Here is a 15168-nt window from a genome sequence, read left to right on the forward strand (position 1 = left end):
GTACCTTCCATGTGGGTATCAGCAAATGTTTCATGTGCCTCAGTTTCTCTTTGCCTCCATGTAATGTACAGGGATTATTAGCATTCTGAACTTGCATACTTTTTTTCCTAGCAATTATGAGATAATGACGACTTAAACTACAAGATAAATGACTAAACTGGGCCCTATGGGGCTGCTTTAATTGACAAAATTACACATGAAATTAAGTGCTAATTATTTGCATGTAATGGGATAAGTCAGTTTCTAAGGAAAATGTTCATATTTTCATAATGTAAGGACCAGAAGTAATATTTTTTTATTTAGTAATGTTATTGTTGGAAATGGTACCCTAAATATTTAATTTTCATATATATTATGGAACATACAACAGGTTATCTTGATTTGTTCATCTTTCTGGCCACTTTCTTAAGTTTATTTTCTTGCCTAGTATAAGAAGACTTCTTTTCAAGCAGCCCAAAAGATGCTTGGTCTTGTTTGCAGAGTCTTTGTCTAACATAGAAGGAAGTTTTATCCTCCCTGCAACCATAGGAGTTTAGTGCCATTAGGTATTTACCTTGACCCTCAGAAACTTTCCCTAGTAAGTGGTGAGGACTTGTGTTTTACCAGCCTATTGGTAGTGTAGATATTACAGAACATTTAGTGTAAGATTTTTTAGAATCCTTCCACATTATCTGTAGATTACTTAAACCTAAAGGTAGTATGTGATGTGTGTGTGTGTGTGTGTGTGTGTGTGTGTGTGTGTGTGTATGTGGTGTTATGATGAAGGTATTTCACATCGGTAATGTAATATTGATCTTTCAAAATGTGCAAATGTTCTCACAATAATAGGTCAATAAGGTGTTACACTAATTTTAGATGCCTAGTGCATCTTACAGCCAAATGAATTATTGAAGAGCTAAACAGTTAATAGACTTAAAATGGATATATAAATATAAAATAAGCATTTTTTTTTTGCTAATCACAGAATAGTGAAATGGCTTTCTAAATGGTCTTTTTAAAAAAACAATAAAATCAATCCTAGGGGCGCCTAGGTGGCTTAGTCAGTTAAATGGCTGACTCGATTTTGCCTCAGGTCATAATCTCACAGTTGTTGAGATTGAGCCTGGTGTTGGACTCTGTGCTGACAGCAGGGAGCCTGCGTAGAATTCTCTCTCTCCTTTTCTCTCTCTGCACCTCCCAAAACAAAAAAAGAAACATTTTTAAACAATTGATTATGGAAAACTTGATAGATTTGACTATTTACATTATAATCAGTATCAAAATTACGATAAAATTAGAGTAAGGGATAAACGTAAGATATGATAATGAACTGATATAATAGAACATACTTACCAAACAATAGTTAATATTCTTAACTTATAAAGATATTATATAATCGATAAATATGAGTGAAAAAATTGAAAAGTAGTATAATTTAACATGTAAAACTATTAGCAGTACTAGCAATTGCAGAAATGCAAACATAAGCAATGTTCTTTTTTAATGTTTATTTATTTTTGAGAGACAGAGTGTGAAGGGGGGAGGAGCAGAGAGAGAGGAAGACAAATAATCCTAAACAGGTTCCAGGTTCTGAGCTGTCAGCACAGAGCCCGATGTGGGGCTCGAACTCACCAACTGTGAGATCATGGCCTGAGCCAGTCAGACTCTTAACTGACTGAAGCCACCCATGGGCCCCATAAGCAATGTTTTTTTTTAATCAAATTAAAAAATAATTTAAAAAAAACCAGTATTGACACTATAAACTGTTTCTTGCTAGCTGGTAGACATGTATATTGATCCTCATTTTCTGGAAAACAACTTAACAATGAGGATTAAAAGCCTTAAAATAATCTTACCTTTTGACCCACTTCTAAGAATTTATTCAGAAAATATAATTAGATGTTGGCCCATATAATTATGTTTGGATGTTTCTCACACTGTAATTTGTGGGTGGTGAGGGACTATAAACACTTAAATGTTCTAAAGTAAAATTTAAAATTAAAAATAATAACGCCTTCATTTGCAACAATGTAGATGGAACTAGAGTATACTGTGCTAAGCGACATAGAGAAAGACAAATATCACAATTTCACTCTTATGTGGAATTTAAGAAACACGACAGATGAACATAGTGGAAGGGAAGGAAAAATAAGATAAAAACAGAGAGGGAGGCAAACCATAAGAAACTCTTAAGTACAGAGAGCAGAGTTGCTGGAGGGGAGGTAGGTGGGGAGGGTGGGCTAAATGGACGTTGGGCATTAAGGAGGACACTTCCTGGGATGAGCACCAGGTGTTATATGTGATGAATCACTGGATTCTACTGCTGAAAGCAGGACTACACTGTATGTTAACTAACTTGAATTTAAATAAATAAGTTGAATAAAAACTAATCCCTCAAATGAGGCAACTGAAAAATAAACTTCCAAAATAGGTAAGGATAAGAAATGATCACAATGTATGATTAAACAAGAAGGTTGTTATTAAAAGCAACATGTAGGGGCGCCTGGCTGGCTCAGTCGGTTAAGCAGCCGACTTCGGCTCAGGTCATGATCTCACACTCTATGAGTTCGAGCCCCGCGTCGGGCTCTGTGCTGACAGCTCAGAGCCTGGAGCCTGTTTCAGATTCTGTGTCTCCCTCTCTCTGACCCTCCCCCATTCATGCTCTGTCTCTCTCTGTCTCAAAAATAAAAACGTTAAAAAAAAAATTAAAAAAAAAAGTTTAAAAGCAACATGTACAGTTTGATATTGATTATATAAAAATATCTAACTCTTACTGAGAAGATACACAACAAATTTTTAAAGTGTTTATCACTGGGTCATAGGATTCAAATGATTTAAGGTTATGTCATGTGTTCTTAAATTCAAGCCATAAGTATTATCATACAACATCATCCCCATTTTGAAATTTTACACGGCTAATGAATGACTGAGCCAAGATTTGAAAAATAAGATGGTTCTGTTTCCTTAAACTGCTCTTCCACTTGCTACACTGGCAAGACAAGAACAGTTCAGGACTTCATCTTTGTAGTCTGGTAGCTATTGTAAGTAGCATTTCGGTTCCTCCCCCTAATACATATTGATCACATACACCAGAAGCTGCGGTAAGCACTTTGTATGTATTATCTCATTTAACTCCCACACTCAATGAGAGGAACCAGTAGTATTCTTATTTTACTAATGAAGAAAATAAAGGTTAAAGGTGTTTTGTCCAGTCTCTGAGCTAGACAGTAACCCAGATGGATTGTACCATGTCTCTTTGATTCCAGAACCTGTGCCTTTCTGACTCCAGTTCAGTAGTTAACCGTAAGAAAAATACTTACACATTAATCACACCTTCAAAAACCTTGAAATGTTGCTCTGAAATAGGCAGCTTTGCTTTTTATTATCTGTGTGTCTAACCTACAACATCCCAGGAATGGACTGACCTGTTTGTACTTTATTTTTGTATCAACAAATAAGTAAGTAAAAAAGGCAGGGAGTTTGTTTCAAATTTAATATTACAAAATGTCAGTAAAAGTCAGTCACAGGGAGTGGGTAGGTATTCCTTAGGATTGCATAATAATCAGTAGATAAAATATTTTCAAATGCATCTACTCTATGGAACAGGAATTCCCCTTGTCAATCAGAAAAAAAAAAGTTCAACAGCTATGTTGGAATGGAAGGCTAGGAAATCAAGACATGAAGACATTTTAATTATAAGAGTAAATTTAGTTGAGGGATGAATTTGATGAATTGGTGTCTTTAGTTCTTTCAAAGACTATATGGGAAAAAATATGCCTGCCTATTTAGTATTCCATAGCCAGTACAAGTAAGCAAATGAGATGTACAGATATTTTCTCTTTCCTGACACTAATATTTAGGTAGTAAGACATATAGGAAATTTCCTGAATCATCAACTCACTGGTTTTCTCCATGAGAGCTTAAGAGTTCATCTTGGGAGATCTACCTTCTAAGTCTCCCTGGGGAACTTAGCTCTAAAATGAGAGCTGCAATAACCTCTCTGCAGAATTTGTACATGATTATCGGATGTGAAAGTAAACTCAATAAATTAGTGTGTCAACATACCATTGAAAAGGTTCAGATGATCTTTCTACTTGACTTTTATACATTCAGTCAATGGTAGGCCCACATCAGACCAGTTCTCTGCTTAGACATGAAGGCAGTCAGAGAAGTCAGATCAAAACTTATGTTATTTGGATACGTTGAAAGTCAAGTTTACATTAATCTCCCACTTCCAGGGCCCCCAGGTTGTGTGTGTAGAGAAAGACCACAGGATTGGGGGTTGGAGCATTTAATAATGCTAATATTAAATACTACAATGGCTAATATTTATTGATGATTTTTCAGTGATTTTGTTGATACATTCTTTTAGCCTCACAACAACTTTAAAAAGGTGGGGTCTGTTTTTCACTCCCATCTCATACGTGTGGAAATGGAGGCTCAGAATGGCTAAATGATTTCCCTGTTAATATACAATTGGGGAAGCAGTAGGCAGGAGTTGTATAGAGTCCATCACCCTGTTAAGCATTGGGCGAGGTTGTACAGACTAGAGGTGTGCACAAGGGCCTGTAGGAAGCGTTAGACAAGTTTATCAGGTAGTTCGAGAACAGGTTCACATTACGGGGGAATGAATGACCATATGTATTAGAGACCATGAGTTTTGTGCTTTCCGCAATGTTTTATGCTTAAGGAAAAATACAATAAAACTAAGACTCCCATGCTCAGATCCGGATAAACTGTAAAATATTTGTTCCTCCTGTGATGCTTCTATTCCTTCACCTTCCCATGTCCTTTTCCTCCATTCACACTAGCATGGAGACTTGTGTGTGTGTGTGTGTGTGTGTGTGTGTGTGTGTGTGTAAGTTTATTTTTGAAAGAGAAAGCACAAGTGAGGGAAGGGCAGAGGGAGAGGGGAAAGAGAATCCCAAGCAGGCTCCCCACTGTCAGTGCAGAGACCGATGCAGGGCTCAAACTCAAGGAACCATGAGATCATGACCTGAGCCCAAATCAAAAGTCAGATGCTTAACTGACTGAGCCACCCAGACACCCCAGGGCATGTAGACTTGTTAATCTCACCAAATGAGCCTATCAAAATATGAATTATTTGAGCAGCTGTCACTATTTTTAAAGAAAATGTCAGCAAATATAAAGCGCTGTTGAATTTATTAAATGATTTCTGATGCTTGTGGAAATTTTTTAATTGAGTAATTGCTATTGACTGCTTTGCAAGATATAAATCGAGAGTTCAGATAAGGGTCTCAGTCATTGAACCCTGGATGATTTGATTAATCCCTTGATGACAGGCAATTTCAACACAAGGATTACAATAATCTCTGCTTTGTCTCATAAAGGTTTCAAGCTATTGTGTGAAGTTAAAATTCCCTATTTTGTGGGTTCACTGGAAGACCAATTTTTAAGCATGTTGGTTAATTCAAGGCCATATCCATTAAGTGGCTGTTACTTAGTTCAGTATCCTGTCAGTCCCAATTCTAAGCTGTCTTGTGGAGGCTTTCTTGACAGATATAAATGTAATCCTCTGTTGGGTCTCATCATGTAAATGTTAACCACAGAGGGACAAAACTGTTCAATTGTATTTTTAATTTATTTTTAGATAACATTTACTTCTGTTGCTTTCAGATTACAGTCACTTCGTTATATGTAGCCCTGAGCCAATATGCTACAATGTCAAGTTTAACCAGATGCAGGATTTTTCAGAAACCATAAAGGTTTCTATTGTACCTTTCCGCCATGAACAAGAAAATGAGGCAATTTCCTTGAAAAGCTGAAAAAAAAAGGAAATCCTAGTGAACACCACTCAGCTATCAAAAACATTAAATAAAAAATATTTCATCAATAAAAAAGTTTTCTTTGCCAGACCGCTATTATTCAGACTGAAACATACCTCCGACCTTTATGCTAATCTGCCCAACTCGTTCAAATAACATAAGAATGTGCAATAGATTATTAGAAATTGACAGTAAAATTAGGAAAATGTCACTGACATTATATGACTAAATGTCACTTAGGTGAATCATACATAGAAACTATTAACCAATGACACATGAAGATGTCCTCTAACCCCACCCCCCACCCCATAGCCAATCCTCTTAAATAAATTTTAAAAAAAAGAGAGAAGTTCTTATAAAGAAATGAGTTGTCTTTTTTTTTTTCCTTTTTTTAATCATTATTCAAACTCAGGCATTTTTAAAGAGTTGTCTAAAAACCCTCCAGTCAAATGCCTCCTGCAGCATTCAATCTGTAACACTCTAGCTAATGGAAAAAAAGCAGGCAGTGGAAGGGAGAACTTTCTGTTGTCGTGCTGAAGAGTGCTTGAAAGAAGCTTGTCATTTGCAATTCTGTTGTCAGCAATGAAGGATTCCAAATGCAGCTGAACCCAGAATTCTGACGGTGGTACGTTTAACAGTACATCAATCTAGGAATTCTATGTTACTTTCTGTTTCCTTTGAAATATGTAGAGAGCCAGTTAAGAATAATTGATATTAGTTTCAGAACTGGGGATGAGTATGTCTCTTATTTCAAAATATCAGAAATGCGTTCTTAAAAACTTGAAGTATGTGATCTAAATTGTTACCTTTTGAGCATCTGTGTTTGTCTTTGTATGTGAAACAAATGGTGCCTTTCTGAAGTTTTTACTGTTTTTAAATGCATTCGATTATTGGTTTCACTAAAATAGTTACTCCCAAATCCTACTGTAAAATTAGGTCTTGATTCAAGAATATGTAAGATACAATTATTTGTAAAAGTGTGTATTTTTAAAATGTTCAAGAAGTTATTTTTATATAAAATATTTTAATAAATAATTTCGGTCAAAATAGAAAATCTGAGAAAAAAAATCTGAATTGAAAGAAGCATAACTCGCAGCAAAAAAATGTTAAAGTAAACAAGTGACAACAATGAAAGTCACTGTGATTCAAGCTACGGAACAAAATGTTTCAACCTGTTATCTTTATTTTCTCATGGTTTTAAAGAGGATAAAATTAATTCTTTTTCCATTCCAAAGGCTTCATTTTGATTTCTTTGTTTAAAAATATTAACTGCTTCCCTTTAGGAAATCAGAGGTTAGGTTTCTGAATCCGCATTTCAGGTGAGATCACTTAAAATGGATATGGAAATAAATATTCTTTTCTTTAAGAAAAAGTAAGTACTCAACAGAGTCCTTACATGGTATTTAAAATAAAAAAATCTGTGAGCAGGAAAGGTATACCCAAATATATTCTCTTAGTGCAAGTGAATTACTAAGATGATATTTAAAGCTCACATACTTTTTTTTTTTTTTTTTTTTTTTTTACAAATGTTTGTTTCATTGAGAACCTGGTAGAAAATCAGTCTATGCTCCATCATAGATCATTCTACTTAGAACAGCTTGACTTTTGGTTTGCTTTACATAAGCCAGAAAACCTTTGATATTTTGAGTATAAAAATGGGTGGACAGAGAATAATATAAGATAGTCTAAAAAACACGACTTAGTGCAATGCCTGTCACATTATAGAAGTTCAGTCAGTATTGTGTTTCTCTCCTCTCTTTAGTTTCCTTTTTAACTTTTTAAGAGTATTTACACTTGCTTCATAATTTTGACTCTTTCCATGGATATATACATCTTATCAGATGGTATTCAAATCCACATTTTATCCACTTATGCAGATCAGGTAACTCAGGTGTTTTGGATCCAATCTGAAGTCTTGTCTTCAATGATTAATTTTCCATTTTCTTTGTGACCCCATTGATACTGTGTTGACCAATGAGTCAGCTTTATTAAATAGGACACTCCAAATGTGAAAACCTAATGATTCCCCTTAAATATAATAAGTAAATCATTATGGAAGAATTACAACTCAAAGACAAAGTATCTGATAAATCATCCAGATCAATTCATTGTTTGAACCATAAGAGAAGTAGGAAATGCAAATTTTCCATAAGTATATGTGAATTTAATTGAATTAATATTCAGCCATCAGTATAAAAGTAGCTTTAGATTTGAAGACTCCTTTCAGGAAAGAGTCTGTGCTGCATAATTATACTTAATGATCATAAAAAATATGCATGCTTTACTATGTTAAAAGCAAACTTATAAGCAGAGCTATCACTGTTAAATTAAAACATATAAAAAATTTCTTTTTTGACATTATTTTCCTGAATAAAATGAGAGACTACATTTAGTTATATTTAAGGTTCCAACCTCACATTCTAAGAAATGTTGGCTGCAGCAACTTTTAAACAGAGATACCTTACAGTAGTCGTTGTCAGACTGAGAACAGCAGAATCACTTGTAGAGCCTGTTCACACACACACACACACACACACACACACACACACACACACACACGACCAGCCTCTACCCCCAGAGCTTCTGATAACAATAATTCCAGTTGAAGCTTGAGAATTTGCATTTCTAACAAGTTCTCAGATAACGTTGATGTTCCTGGTGCTGGCACTACATTTAAGAATGACTGCTTTAAATATTCCTTTAATATCTCTAGTGGACTCTGCATTTGGAGAGCCTACCATATGCCAGACTCTGTACTAAGTCTAGATATGCATTCATGAATAAAAGAGGCAAAATCTCTATCCTTGCAAAGCTTGTAGTCTAGTGGAGGGGTCAGAAAATAAATAAGTAAATCAACACCTAAATATCTATTTGCAAGTTGTCATTAAGTGGGTCCTTAGTGGTGGAAGGGAAGCTTCCTGAGGTGACCATGGAGGCAGTCTCTCAGAAGAGATTGAAGACAAGAAATGAAAGATGAGAAGTCAGCTGAGGAGGGAAGAGTGGGAGAAAGAGGCATTCCAGGCAGAGTGCCCTCTTGGAGGGCCTCGGGGTGGGAAAGAGCTTGGTGTGTTCAAGAAACTGATATGTGGCCTGTGTGGCAGGAACACAGAGACCGAACGCCAGGATGGCCGAAATGAGAGGAGAAAGAGAGGTAAGCAAAGCACAGTATTGGAAGGGCTTATGGTGGGGAGTTTGGATTTTCTCCTAACTTTAAATGGTTTTGAACAGATTTCTGTTTTCATGGAATAACTCTATGCGTGAGGATGGGGGCAACAATGTTGGAAGGAGGGGTGACAGGACAGCATTCCTACTGGAGGAGGACCATGGTTTAGCTGGGAGTGGTTACAGCCGAGATGGATGCATCAGCTTCTAATATCAAAGTGTGGAAACCACAGAGACGGCATTTATTTAAAAATCACCTTGAGGTTGATTATAACGACATGGAAATATGTCAAGGGAATTTAAAAAAAGCAGGTTTGAAAGCAAAATTATAATCATGTGTAGTGAGAGAAACCAATGATAATGGCAAGATTATAAGTGATTTTTATTCCCTTTATTTTTATGCAATAAGAAAAAAATATACATTATTATAAAAATTCCTAAATTCAGATATTTAATGAGAAAGAAAAATCTGTGATTTTGAGAAGACAATCATAATTTGCATAATTAATTAAGCTATTTGTGGTGTGTGTGTGTGTGTGTGTGTGTGTGTGCATTTGCATGATGCAAAGTACAGTGGATACCAAATGAATAAAATATATTTCTTGTCCCCAAAAAGTTTGCAGTCTATTGGGGAGGGCAAGAATAGGGACGTAAGATCAATGGGTCTCAAATGTTAGAGTATATAAGAATTATCCTTTATGCTGTTGATAACCCTTCCAGGTACTAATTGCTTCTATCACAACCCAACACCTAATAAATCTTTCTGTGTGTGTGTGTGTGTGTGTGTGTGTGTGTGTGTGTGTGTGTGTGTGTTTATTTTATTTTTAGGAGAGAGAGAGAGAAAGAGAGGGAGAGAGAGCCTGAGCATGAGTGGGGGAGGGTTAGAAAGAGGGAGACACAGAATCCTAAGCAGGCTTCAGGCTCTGGGCTGTCAGCACACAGCCCGACGATGTGGGGCTCAAACTTTCTAACTGTGAGATCATGACCTGAGCTGAAGTCTAATGCTTAACCAACTGAGCCACCCCTGTACCCCAACACCTAATAAATCTTGAATATACTCTCCCTTTCCCATGCCCCTTGCCTTTTCATGTAGAGTTTTCTTCCCCTCTTTCATTTTTCACAAATCAAATCAAATACTATTTTTAAAGACTTTTTTAAAGAGCATGTTAGGTTTACAACGGAACTGAGAAGGTGGTGCAGAGATTTCCTGTATCCCCTTGCCCCCACCCATGTGTAGCTTCTTCAATTGTCAACATCACTCACCAAAATGTACATTGTTTACCAAGGATGAACCTACATTGACACATCATGTTCACCCGAAGTCCATTGTTTACCTTACAGTTCACTCTTTGTGTTGTGCGTTCTGTGGGTGTGGGCAAATGTTTAATGACATACATCCATCATTATAATGTCATACAGAGAATATTCATTGCCCTAAAAATCCTTTTGCTCTGCCTATTCATCTCTCTCCCCTCCCAAGCCCTTCCCCTACCTACACTCCACAGCAACCACTGATCTCTTTATTTCTGCTTTTTGTTGTTTCCATAGTTTGTCTCTTCCAGAATGTCATATAGTTGGGATTATACGGTGTAATTCCTTTTCAGATTGGCTTCTTTCACTTAGTAATATGCATTTAAGGATCCTCTATGTCTTTTCACAGCTTTGTCACCCATATATTTTTAGTGCTGGATAATATTCCATTGTGTGGATGTACCAGGGTTTATTTATCCATTCACCTACTGAACGACATCTTGGTTGCTTCCAAGTTTTGGCAGTTATGAATAAAGCTGCTTTTGACATCCATATGCAGGGTTTGGCAGACATAGATTTTCAACTCCTTTGGGTGAATACCAAGGGATACAATTTCTGGATCACACATGTCTAGTTTTGTTTGGAACCCCAAACTGCCTTCCAAAGTGGCTGTGCTATTTTGCATTCCCACCAGCAATGAGTGAGAGTTCCTACCGCTCTACATCCTTGTCAGCATTTACTATTTTCAATATTTTGGATTTTGGGCATTTTAGTAGATGTCTAGTGGTAACTCATTGTTGTTTTAAATGACATATAATGTGGAGCATCTTTTAATATGTTTACTTGACATATTTGCATATTCTTTGGTGAGTTGCCTATTTAGTGATCAAATACCATTTTTTATTGGGTTGTTTTTTTTATTGTTGAGTTTTAATACTTCTTTGCTTATTTTGGATAACAGTCATTTATCAGATGTATCATTTGAGAATACTTTCTCCCAGTATGTGGTTTGTCTTTTCCTTCTCTTAATATTGTATTTCCCAGAGCAGAATTTTAATGAGTCCAGCTTATGATTGATTTCATTCATGGATCATGTCTTTGGTGTTATATTTAAAAAGGTATTACGATATTCAAGGTCATCTAGGGTTTCTCCTGTTACCTTCTAGGAGTTTTATGGTTTTATGTCCTATATTTAGGTCTTTGACCCATCTCGAATTATTTTCATGAAGAGTGTAAATCCATGTATAGGTTCTTTTTCTTTTCTTTTCTTTTCTTTTCTTTTCTTTTTTTTTTTTTTTTTTTTTGCATTCGGATGTTTAGTTTGTTCCAGCAATATTTGTTGAAGAGAACATATCCCTTCTGAAGGAAGATGGTTTCTGTTTCTCAGGATAGTCCCTTTATCTTTGCTCTCATGGCACTTATATTCACCCCTCTTATAGCATAAATCACACCAAATTGTAATTACTTGTTCCTCCCATTTGTCTCCCTGACTAAATTACTCTCTATTAAAGGATGGGGATCATGGATTATTTGTCTTTGTAATTACATTATGCCTTGCACAGAGCCTGACTGATAATAGAAATTCATGATAAGCTTGTTAAATGAGTGAATATGAAAGAGAATATTATAACTCTAGGTAGACTACAATAGAATTATTAGTGTACCTTTCAAGAGTTAGGATAAAGCTTATGGAGAAGACAAAATCAACTTTGTCTTTAGATGAAAATTTTTGAGTAATTTTACTTCTAGGAATTTGTATTAATAAAACAATTAGAGATATTAACAGAAATATAAGAACAAGGATATTCATTACATCATTATGAATCACTGCAAAGGATAACTTAGCAAAGCAAACTGAAATATCCTTCAGTAGAATATAAATAAGTAATGATCTAACCATAAAAATGAATAATGTTCAGCTTTTTACAGTATCTGGCTGTTTAACCAGTGCAATAGGATATAGCCAACCTGAACCACTAATCCTCAAGTGAGCCAATGGCACAACAATAAATAAAACAAGGGAATATAAAATTGCATTATTTCCCACCTTTGGTTCTGGGATTCCCTGACCCAGCAGATCTAGTCCACATAAGCCATGAGACTATGAAGCCATGGACACTCTTCTCTGAAAATCTAGAAAAACTTTAGGGAACCCTGGTATCATAAATCCTTAATCTCATGTGTATCCTTTGCACCAAAACAAAATGAAAATAACCCATTACTCTTACCTAGAACAGCCTTTGTTTTTAACCTAACTCAAATGAAATAAGATAAAATTTTATGTATTGATGTAAAGATGTACAATGGACTGTTACTGTTGTTTGTCCAAACATCATTTACTTTGTTGTTCAGGTGGAACTGACCCTGTTTCCTTACCCTGAGATTGCCAATCAGAATTTTCCATCCTCTTGATTATAACAACAGGTACACTGACGGACAAGATCCTCAAGCTGAATTTTGCTCTGGGATGTTTTCCAAGAACTATAAGGAAAGATGTGCCCTCCCCAACTATAGGAAGGAGGTTATTTTTAAAGGGATTGAATAAGACAAACAGAGAAACAAACCACAAAAAGCAAACAAAAACAGAATTAAGAGACAGATATAAAGAAAAGTTGTAATAGTAGAGAGAGTGAGAATTTTGACAACTGCATTTGGATCTCCAGAACCAGCTCTTTTTGAAGTTAACTAGCTCTACCCCTGGACTTTTCAGAGGTAGAGAGCTGAATAATTTTTGCAGTGTGAGCAGAAAAAAAACTCTTTCGTGTTAGGGGAAGTTATAGTTGTCTGATTTGTGTTGGATTTCTGTCATTTGGAACTAAAAGAGTCCTGATTATTCTCGATATTTATGATATCCTGTTGAGTAAGAGCAGATTTTTTAACAGTATGTATAAAATCCCATGTGTGTTGCTGTGTTGTATATTGCATTTTATATCTCATATAAACGTGTATACGTAGACACATACAGTTACATCTAGGTTTGGGGGTAGAAAGAAGAAAGAATGAGAAATTGAACTCTGAACTTGTACTAGCAACTGTCCCTGAGCTGTTGTCTCTAGCAATGCTTGCGCTATTTTGTACCTATCATACATATTGTTGGAAAAACAGTGGCAGAGTCGGAAAAAAGAAAAAGAGAGTTGAAAAGAGCCATTGTTAGGAGCAGTGGGAGGATCGGGGCAATGGGAAGAGCAGCATGAGCAGAAGTTCAGAGTCTGGACTAGATCACGTGTGTGCAGCTGCCAAGGCTGGAGACACACCTGGTTACAGCACATTGTGTGGGGAGGAACCGGCTGTGGAAAGACTACAGATGTGGCGGGGGGTGGGGGGCAAGGTGGATTCATGTAATGCGTCTTATTCAGGAGCCTCTAGTGCCTCATGCCTCAGACCCGTTTGTGGCATCCTGCTGACTTACGGTACACTTTCGGGCACACTGCTGGATTGGAGTCAGCCGACTGAGCTGCTGCTGGGTGGACTCAAACACGAAAGCAAATTGGGCTGTGTTACTCCTTAACTCAGCACCATGTGTAACCCCTTATATGAATGCCAGCGTGGCCCTTTCAGTTTACAGAATAGACTCCTGTTTGATGCTGTGGGACGAATATGGCATTGGAGGATCTTTTGTGGATGATACCAGTCTTTTATATGCCTAAGAGGAGTAGTAAGTAAAAAAATAAGAATTAAAAATAATAATAGCAAATTACTGAAGTAATTGACAAATAATATGAGCCAAGGAGTACATAGGGTTTATATAATAAACATGTGAACTAGATATGATTCTTAGCACCTTTTAATATATACATGTCTTCCAATACAAGAAGAGTTAAGAACTTGGCTCCTGGACTTAGGACACACAAGTTTGGATCTTGGTGCTACCTCTTAGAAGCTACATTGGAAAAATTGTTAAATTCACTGCCCCTCAGATTTCCTCTCTGTAAGAGAAAGTGCAGGAATGGTAGCAGTCAATATACCTACCTCTTAGGGTATTTGTGAGGAATGAATGAATATTCATTTAAAAAGTTAGAATTGTATTGGTACGCCATAATTTTTCAATAAGAAAAAGGATTCATGTTCCTATGGATAGGGAAATCAAAGATTTGAGAGATTAAACAACTGGTCCCGGACACACAGTCATAATGAAGGGCAAAGCTGGCCTTTTATTCCTTCGGCGGTCTGATTCTGGGCTGAGAATGAGAGGGAGATTGAGGTTAGAGAAAGAAAGAATCCAGAAGGAGGAGGCAGGTATTTCAAAGTTTTAGGACTCTAGGAGAAAAAAAGAAAAACTAAGAAAAAAATGATCTTGGAGAAGAGATTTGTCTATCGAAGTGTGTTGTGGTATGAAACCTCTCATTTTCCTCTAGACTACAGGTGACAAATTACACTTTGTTTACCAGTGCTCTCCACAAATGGGGTTTTGTGGGGAGGGGTGGGGAGAGAAGTAAAGAAGAGGATGAGGGAAGTTCATAAATGCTAGATGTTGTATGTTTATAACCGAAGAAGATAGACCTAGAATGTTGGTTGCTGGAATGCTCACTTCTCCCTGGTGCCACCAAACAAATGGTTACTAGTCTTTCAAGGACTTTGATAATGTCTAGGTTGGGCCTTGTTAATAAGATTTATCTTCAATATTGGATGGAAACGGAAGGTAGAGAAGGAAATAAGGCACCTGAAAAAATGGGTTATGTGAATTTGAGAAGGCAAAGAGGTGTAAGAAGTCCCCTAAACAAAATAGGAATCTGTTGCTGCTCTGAGAAACTTTTAAAAGGCAAACAAAACCTAAGAAATATATTTAAAAGATATATATATATATAAAAGATCAAAATGTGTTCAGTTCTCTCCCCCGCTCCTTGGATCATGGAAGCTTCTGGGGATTTTGCTTGTCACTTGGGATTGATTTTGTAGAATACTTATAAATCTGGTCTTTTATCTTTTATTTTCTCACTCAGAAGTAAGCTCAATACAGATGGTTTATATCTGTATCTAAGAAGACATCCCA

General features: G+C 36.3%; 1 protein-coding gene across 3 annotated transcripts in view; it reads left to right on the forward strand.

The window, feature by feature from the left end:
* ANO3 (anoctamin 3) overlaps positions 1–15168 on the forward strand; it is a 426276-nt gene that overhangs the window by 254788 nt on the left and 156320 nt on the right. Inside the window, exon 1 of one of the 3 annotated variants that reach the window (XM_019812199.3) lies at positions 5724–6390. The exons of the other annotated variants lie outside the window; for them this stretch is intronic. The gene's annotated coding sequence lies outside the window, so the exon portion shown is untranslated. Of the gene's footprint in view, positions 1–5723; positions 6391–15168 lie in introns of those variants that run through there. 3 annotated transcript variants of the gene reach the window in all.

Source organism: Felis catus, chromosome D1 (assembly GCF_018350175.1).
Source record: "Felis catus isolate Fca126 chromosome D1, F.catus_Fca126_mat1.0, whole genome shotgun sequence".
Classification (NCBI taxonomy): Eukaryota; Metazoa; Chordata; class Mammalia; order Carnivora; family Felidae; genus Felis; species Felis catus.